This window comes from Budorcas taxicolor, chromosome 1 (assembly GCF_023091745.1).
Source record: "Budorcas taxicolor isolate Tak-1 chromosome 1, Takin1.1, whole genome shotgun sequence".
Classification (NCBI taxonomy): Eukaryota; Metazoa; Chordata; class Mammalia; order Artiodactyla; family Bovidae; genus Budorcas; species Budorcas taxicolor.
The window spans coordinates 46,821,270-46,829,499 of record NC_068910.1 but is presented as its reverse complement, the minus strand read 5'-3'; the positions used below and the strand labels follow the sequence as shown (position 1 = coordinate 46,829,499).

General features: G+C 48.2%; 2 non-coding genes across 2 annotated transcripts; both read right to left on the bottom strand.

Moving 5' to 3' along the window:
* Positions 1-205: 205 nt before the first annotated feature.
* Positions 206-278, bottom strand: TRNAW-CCA (transfer RNA tryptophan (anticodon CCA)). Its single transcript has one exon. It is a non-coding gene; the product is annotated as a tRNA-Trp (tRNA).
* A 7,494-nt stretch (positions 279-7,772) lies between these two features.
* On the bottom strand, positions 7,773-7,879 carry LOC128057904 (U6 spliceosomal RNA). The gene has a single exon (XR_008200364.1). It is a non-coding gene; the product is annotated as a U6 spliceosomal RNA (small nuclear RNA).
* Positions 7,880-8,230: the final 351 nt, after the last annotated feature.

The window sequence follows — 8,230 nt, the reverse complement described above, 5'->3', positions numbered from 1 at the left end:
TCCAGCGATGTCCCAGCCCAGCAAAGTTTTTTGTTAATAGTGAGTCTCAAATCTAGCCCCATGCTCTGAGAAGAACGTTTTTTGGGGGGAGGGGGGCGGTTCTCAAACTGAAAAAGAAGTTTGGCTGTGAACATTAAACTTCTTTCTTTTTTATTATTTCTGTATTTGGTTGCACCGGGTCTTAGTTGCAGCAGGTGGGATCTAGTTCCCTGGCTGGGGATCGAACCCAGGCCCCCTGCATTGGGAGCCTGGAGTCTTAGCCACTGGACCACCAGGGAAGCCCTTAAACTTCTTTTTACAAATTAAGACCTTCAGGTTTAATATTTTTATTGGAGTATAGCTGATTTACAGTGTTGTATTAATATCTACTCTATGGGAAAGTGAGTTAGTCATGCACATATGTAGACTTTTAAAAATATTCTCTTCCACTATCGTTTATCATAGGTTATTTCTTACTGGAATACAATTACTTTACAATGTTCTGTTATATCGTGAAGTGAAGTGAAGTGAAGTCACTCAGTCGTGTCCGACTCTTTGCGACCCCATGGACAGTAGCCCACCAGGCTCCGCCATCCATGGGCTTTTCCAGGCAAGAATACTGGAGTGGGGTGCCATTTCCTTCTCCAGGGGACCTTCCCAACCCAGGGATGGAACCCGGGTCTCCTACCCTGCAGACAGACGCTTTACCATCTGAGCCACCAGGGAAGCCCCTGTTATATCATAGGATATTGCATATAGTTCACTGTGCTATATAGTAGGACTTTGTTGTTTATCCATTCTATGTGTAAAAACTTAACATCTGCCAACCCCAACCTCCCACTCCATCCCTCCCCCAGCCTCCTCCCCCTTGGCACCTGCAAGCCTGTGCTCTATGTATGTGAATCTGTTTTTGTTTCATAGATAGGTCATTTGTGTCATATTTTACATTCTGCATAAAAGTGATAGCATGCGGTATTTATCTGTCTTTCTCTTTCCGGCTTACTTCACTTACTGGATCATCTCCAGTTGCATCCATGTTGCTGCCAATGGCATTGTTTCATTCTTTTCTACAGCTGAGTATTTTCCAAAGTATGTGTGTAACACATCTTCTTTAGCCATTAATTTGCTGATGGACATTGAGGTGGCTTCCACATCTTGGGTATTGTGGACACTGCTGCCGTGAACATAGGGGTGCATGTGTCTTTTTGTATTATAGTTTTGTCTTGGGTATGTGCCCAGGTGTGGGATAGCTGGATCATATGGTTACTCTGTTTTTAGTTTTCTGAGGAACTGTTTTCCATAGAGACTGTACCAACTTACATTTGGGGTGGAGTCTTTCCCTTCAGCAGGTGAAAGGGGGATATGAAATTATGGGAGTGATACACGGGTCTCACTTTCACTGTAACTTACACTTATAACCACAGGCTGGTAAGGAAGGAGGAATACCCAGTTTCAGTCCCCAAAAAACAAAACCAATCATCACATTTCCTGTTCAAAGACCTCTGCTCTTTCCCAGTAACTGGGAGATCAAGCTGCGGTTCCCCCACTTCACACCCAGAGCCCTGTCTGGTCCGACTGCTCCTCCTTCCCCAGCCTCAGCTCATGAGGACTGCACCCCCCACCACAGGCCACAGTGCCCCGTTTAGCCATCACCTCTGCACTTGCGCCCCCTGCGCCCTCACCAGAAAGGCCGCTTTGCCTTTCTCTGGCCCACTACTTATTCTCTAAGCCCTATTAAGCTGCCCACCCCAGCACTCTCGCCTGGAGAGTCCCAGGGACGGGGGAGCCTGGTGGGCTGCAGTCCATGGGGTGGCCAGGAGTCAGACACGACTGAATGACTTCACTTTCACTTTTCACTTTCATGCATTGGAGAAGGCAATGGCACCCCACTCCAGGACTCTTGCCTGGAGAATCCCAGGGACGGGGGAGCCTGGTGGGCTGCCGTCTACGGGGTCGCACAGAGTCGGACACGACTGAAGCGACTTAGCAGCAGCAGCAGCATTAAGCTGCTACACCTCTCTAGCTCACTTCTCTTATCTCACCTTCTGCTTCCTGCTCCCCAGTTAGTCATCCTTTCCTTTGAGCTCCAGGATACACCGTGTTCAGTTTTGTTTAAACTATCACTGCATGATGTTATAATTGTTGGTTACCATCCCTGTCTCCCTTACTCTAGCAGGAGCAACCGGAAGACAGCCACGCCTCTCTCATCCTTATCTCTCACACCCCTTCCTACCTCCTTTCCTCAGTCAGGGCTCTTGAGTAAAGCCCTGTAATCATATGGGGAGGATTCTTAAATCTGTAGGTAACGTAATGAATAAGAGGAAGTTTTTAGAAAGCTAGATGACAGTAGATGTTTTTGGAAGGTGAGGCACAAAATGCTGTGTGCTAAGTGACTTCAGGACAAGGGATCCAGGAAATGATCTGGAGTGGTGGTACCTGGAATGCAGCGGACTGTCTCTGACTGCTCTGAAATCAAGGCTTCCATTGGCCCTGATTCTTGTGTTCCTACATACAAGGTTGAGTTTGTACTTGTAATCCCTTCCCAAGGAGACTGTAACTGTCATAGTTTCCCTAAATGATCCACAGGGGCAGCCTCCTCTTAGCATAGAGAGTAGTGGTTCATTCAAAAGACTGGGAGAATTGGAAAATATAACTGGCTGGGTTGGGTCCCCCGTGGGTCCCCTGGCCTTGACTGGTCTCTGCTGGTCTCCCCTGGTCTCTGCTGTCCTTGTGCGGCCCTCAGTCCCTGCTTCCGTAGCACTCCACCCCTCTCCCCTCCCTGCACCTCCTCAGTCTCCTCTGCAGGATCACTCCCTGGGCCAGCTGGTCCGCCCTCTCTGACCACATGATAAAGGACAGTGTTCACAGCACCTGCAGTTTCGACGATGCAGGTCACTCTTCTGAGTCATCTGTCCCCGTGTTATCAAACACACCACATTCTGAGAGCTTGCTTCTAAAAGTGTCACTGGCTATTCACGTTTCTGAAAGGCTCCTCTTGCAGGTTTATTTTAGGATAGACATCTGGCCTTCTGGCAGAAAGGTTCTCTTCATATTTTAGTAGGGTTTGACACAGAAGCTTCAAGAAAAGAGATAGGAGTTGGCCTATTCGATCTACCCCAGGATATTTGCCTCTCTTGAAATAATTCATCCCTGGAAAGCAGCCAGGAATATCAGTGGAGACTTGCCCACTTGGATTCCATGGGGCCAAAATGCCTTCATTTCCTGTTTTGGTTTGAGGCTGAGATCACCAGCTTCACTTAAACAGAGGTGACCATCACGGTCCTTCAGGCAGAAATCCTCCCTTAACTTGGAAGGCAGGAGCCACTTAGGAGTATTTGTGTCTTAGGCACGTCGCCTCCGAGGAATGATCCACAATGTCTTTATGAAGCCTCTCTCCCCCGCCGTGTTTCTGAACTTCTCTAGGATGTATGTTCTAGCAGTAACTCACTGTAGAACATTCATGTGTGCTGTTCATGGTTCTTCACGTGCGCTACCCACGTGTGCTGTGAAAGTGTTAGTTACTCAGTCGTGTCTGACTCTTTGAACCCCAGTGACTGTAGCCCACCAGGCTCCTCTGTCCATGGGATTCTCCAGGCGTGGAGTGAGTAGCCTTTCCTCTCTCCATTCCCATCTGCCGCCTTGCAGGCAGATTCCTTACCGTCTGAGCCACCAGGGAAACCCACCCGTAAGTCACAAGAGACTACCTCTGCACCCTGTGAATCGGTAGCCGCCTGCCACGTGTGCCTATCTAAACTTAAGTGAACTAAGGTGACAAATGCAGACTCTTGTCTGTACTCATCACACATCAAGGGCTCAGTAGCCACACGTGTCTGGTGGCTGCTATGTCAGTGCGTGTCAGAGAAATCTCCTATAATGGCAGAAAGTTCTCGTGGATGTTTCCCAAACTACTCCTCTTTGGACAGAGAGAACCTTTGTGTGCTGTTACATTTCCACAAGTGAGTCCCAGTTTATCATGAAATACATCCTCCAAGTCAGTGAAGACACCAAACAGCACCCCTCTCTCCCTACAGAGTCGATAGTCATGAACAGCAACTGCGGATTGACTAGGTGCCCGGCACTCTCCTACGCACAGCCACTTCCCCATGATTCCAAGGTGTGGACGCGCTTTTACGCGTAATGAGAAATTCTGGGGACGAGAATGTTCTCTCCTTCATTAGTAAGTAATGTGTTGGGAAGAAATGCTTTAATACGCTGCTCAGGGTAAAGGCTGACACTCCAAGCTCATGCCCAAGGAATAAAAGGCATTCATCAAATTACTCTATAACGATTTTTCCCCCCTGCTGGGGAGCGGGCAGAGGACAGAAAAAGGCAGCATCAGGAGGGTGGAAGCATGAGGCGCACATGGAGCTCCTCGATCTCTTTCTTTTATTTTAATATTTATTTATGTTTTTGGCTATATCAGTTCTTAGTTGAGGCACATGGGATCTTCATTGCAACATGTGAACGTAGTCACCCTGTGGCATGTGGGATCTTACTTCCCTAACTAGGGATCGAACCTGTGTCCCCTGCATTGCAAGGCGAGTTCTTAACCACTGGACCACCAGGGAAGTCCCTCCTCTATCTCTTTAGAAAACCTATGTGATGTAGGAAGGACCCTCACGTACAGGCCTGGGGGCTGCAGTGCAGGGAGACAGGACTTGCAGAGTGGCCTGGGGTCTCCCAGAAAGGAAGCCAGGAAGATAGCAGCTCAGTGCTGGATTCTGCCTCTCGTGGGCTGTGAGAGGTTGCTTAAGCCTCAGTGTTCTGACCTGCAGAATGGGGCCAGCGCCAGCTAACACAGACATTTGCTTGAGGTCAGCACAGAGGGAGAGAGGGGGAACTCCATCAGTGCCATCTCCCAGGCCGCCAGTGCCCCTGTGGCCTGACTGAGACAGGCACCAACAGAGCTACCTAGGTGGCACTTTCACTCCACACCCAAACTCTACAGAGCTGCCCAGCCTGGGGAGGGGCTTGTCTGTGCCCCTCCAAGAAAGAAAGGATGGTTTCTCCTACCGCCGCACCCATAAGCCTGGGAGTGGCTGGGAGAGGAACCGGGATGAAATCCGCCTGCTTGGGCGCTCCCAGCCCCCTGAGCAGAGGAGACGAGCAGCACTCTGAGATGCTTGATGCTCCCGGGAAGCTGGAAGTTTGTCTGGCTTTGCAATTCCGTGTGCTGTGGTGCAGGAGCCCCAGCGCTCCCTGACATATCGGGCTTTAAACCTGTCACAGTAAATAGTCAGGAATTAATACACCAACTCCCTGAGTCTGGCAGTGCAATTTGCCATCTAAATTGTTACCTTCCACAGAGTGGTACATAAACAAAACGAGCAGGTTGCCGGGACTTTTCAGCAGACCTGGCATTCACTGGGAAATAGGTTCTTCACCAAAAGAAGGGAGGGGAAGGGACGGCAGGAAGTTGGCATCTCCCAGGTTCCTGCTGTCCACCAAGCAGGGGGAAGGTGCCTAGCAGGCTCTGCCTCATTTATCTCTACAGCCACCCTGAGAGGCAGGAATTACTGTTCCCCTCTTGCCAAGGAGGAAAGTGAAGGTCAGAGTCATTTGCTCAAGGTCACAAAGCTGGGGGATTAAGGAGTCACCCTCAGCCTGGGTGGTTCTGACCCAAGTGTCACCCTCCTCCAGGGAATCAGATCTTAAAACAGTTCTGAGGGAAGGGTCAACGTGAGGTATGGGAGCTGTTCAGCCTGAAGAGGGATGGTAGACAGAGCTCTGCCCACCCGCAGAGGCAGTCCTCCGACCCTTTCTGTGCGTGCCTCCCCCCACCAGTGGGTTCCTCTGGTTCCACAGCCACCGCTCACTTGGGAGGACTGTCTACAGGCTGCCGCAGCCCTCTGCCCACCATAGCAAAAGGCTCTGCGTGCCTGGAAGTTTCTGACCTCCCAGGAGTCCCTTAGCCAAGGACTGACTGACTGGGAACGAGGAAAGCCCATAAACTCTGAGGTGTGACCTTGCTGAGATGTGCCTGGGTTCACAGCCCTGCTCCCTCAGCCCTCTCCCTCTGGGAGCACCACCCAAATAAATCCATTTCCCACGATCCCTGTCTCTGAGCCTGCGTCTGAGAACTCACCCTAAGTCAGAGGGTTTCCTCCCTGAAGACAGCTGACTCGGATCTGGGGCAGAGTTGACAGAACGATTCAGGTCTCTCCTCCTTCATTAATAAGTCACTGGGGGCCAGCACGTCTCTATGTCCACCGCAGTGCTTGCACAAGAATCTTTGCCTGTTGATGAGTACACACTGATAAAAACCTGTGCCTTTGGATGTATGATGAGTCATAATTTGAACCAATGTCCATAAATGCAGATTTTTTCTTTTTTATTGAAGTATAGGTGATTTATAATGTGCTAATTTCTGCTATACAGCAAAGTGACTCAGTTACACATATATATGAGCTTCCCAGGTGGCTCAGTGGATAAAGAATCCACCTGCAGTGCAGGAGTCCCGGAGTCAGGAAGATCCCCTGGAGGAGGGCATGGCAACCCACTCCAGTATCATCGCCTGGAGAATCCCGTGGACAGAGGAGCCTGGTGGGTTACAGTCCCTAGAGTCGCAGAGTCGGACACGACTGAAGTGACTGAGCACAGCGCATCCATTCTTGTTCACATTCTTCTCCATATGGTTTATCGCAGGATATTTAGTTCCCTGTGCCATACAGTAGGATCTTGTTGTTTATCAGTCCTAATTTGCATCTGGTGATCTCAGATTCCCAGTCCATCCCTTGGCAACAACAAGTCTGCTCTCTATGTCTGTGAGTCTGTTTCTGTTTTGTAGCAAAGTTCATTTGTGTGATAGTTTAGATTCTACATACAAGTAATAGCATATGGCATTCGTCTTCCTCTTTCTGACTTTACTTAGTATGATAATCTCCAGTTCCATCCAGGTTGCTGCAAACGCCATTATTTCACTCTTTTCACGGCCAAGTAATATTCCACTATATGTACGTGCATCTTCTTTGCTCATTCCTCCGTCGGTGGACATTTAGTTGTTTCCATGTCTTGGCTGGTGTAAACAGTGCTGCAGTGAACCCGAAGGTGCGTGTATCTTTTTGGAATTTTACTTTTGTCTGGATGTATGCACAGGAGTGGGACTGCTGGGTCATATGGTAATTCTACTTTTAGTTTTTTGAGGAAATGCCATACTGTTTTCCATAGTGGCTATACCAAGTTATATTCCAGCCAACAGTGTAAGAGAGTTTCCTGTGCTCCATACGCTCTCCACCTTTTATCATTGTAGACTTCCTACTGATGGGCATTCTGACCACTGTGAGGGAGTTCCTCATTCTAGTTTTTATCTGCATTTCTCTAATAATTAGCAATGTTGAACATCTTTTCACGTGCTTTTGGCTATCTGTATGTCTTCTTTGCAGAAATGTCTGTTTAGGTCTTCTGTTCATTTTTCAACTGAGTTTTTGTTGTTGGTGAGTTGTATTATGAGCTGCTTATTTATTTTGGAAACTAAGCCCTTGTCGGTCACATCTTCGCAAATATTTTCTCTCATTCCTTAGGTTGTCTTTTTGTTTTGTTTATGGTTTCCTTTGCTGTGCAAAAGCTTGTAAGTTTGCTTAGGTCCCCTTTGTTTATTTGTGTTTTTATTTCTATTGCCTTGGGAGACTGACCTAAGAAAACATTGGTATGTTTTATGTCAGAGAATGTTTTGCCTATGAGCTCTTCTAAGAGTTTTATGGTGTCAGAAGTGCAGATTTTTCAAAATAAATTCATTTATTTTTAATTGAAGGATAATTGGTTTACAATATTGTGTTGGTTTCTGCCATATATCAAAAAATATGGAAGACTTCACGAATCTGCGTGTCATCTTTGCACAGGGCCCATGCTGATCTTCTCTGTATTGTTCCAATTTTAGTATATGTGCTGCCAAAGCGAGCACAAAAGTGCACATTTTTAAAACCTCACCCATAAAAGGTGTCCCCTCTTCCCAGAGGGATCTTAACACAACTGGTACGTCCCATTCACCCAACTTGGGATACAAACCAGTCATCTCTCTTCTATTCTTTGATCACCCAGCTCCCACCTTCCCACGTCATCTAGAAGAAAATTCCTTCCCTGGACATTCTCTGTCCCCATCTCCCAGTATCCTTGGGCCTTACAGACTCTTGCCTTGAAATGCCTGGTGGAGAGCGAGCGAGAGTCTGCCCAGTCTTGTTCCTGGTGATCGCGTCTGTGGCTGCCACATGGTATCATCACGGAAGACTGGTCCTGAAGGGGTGGGCAGACTTGG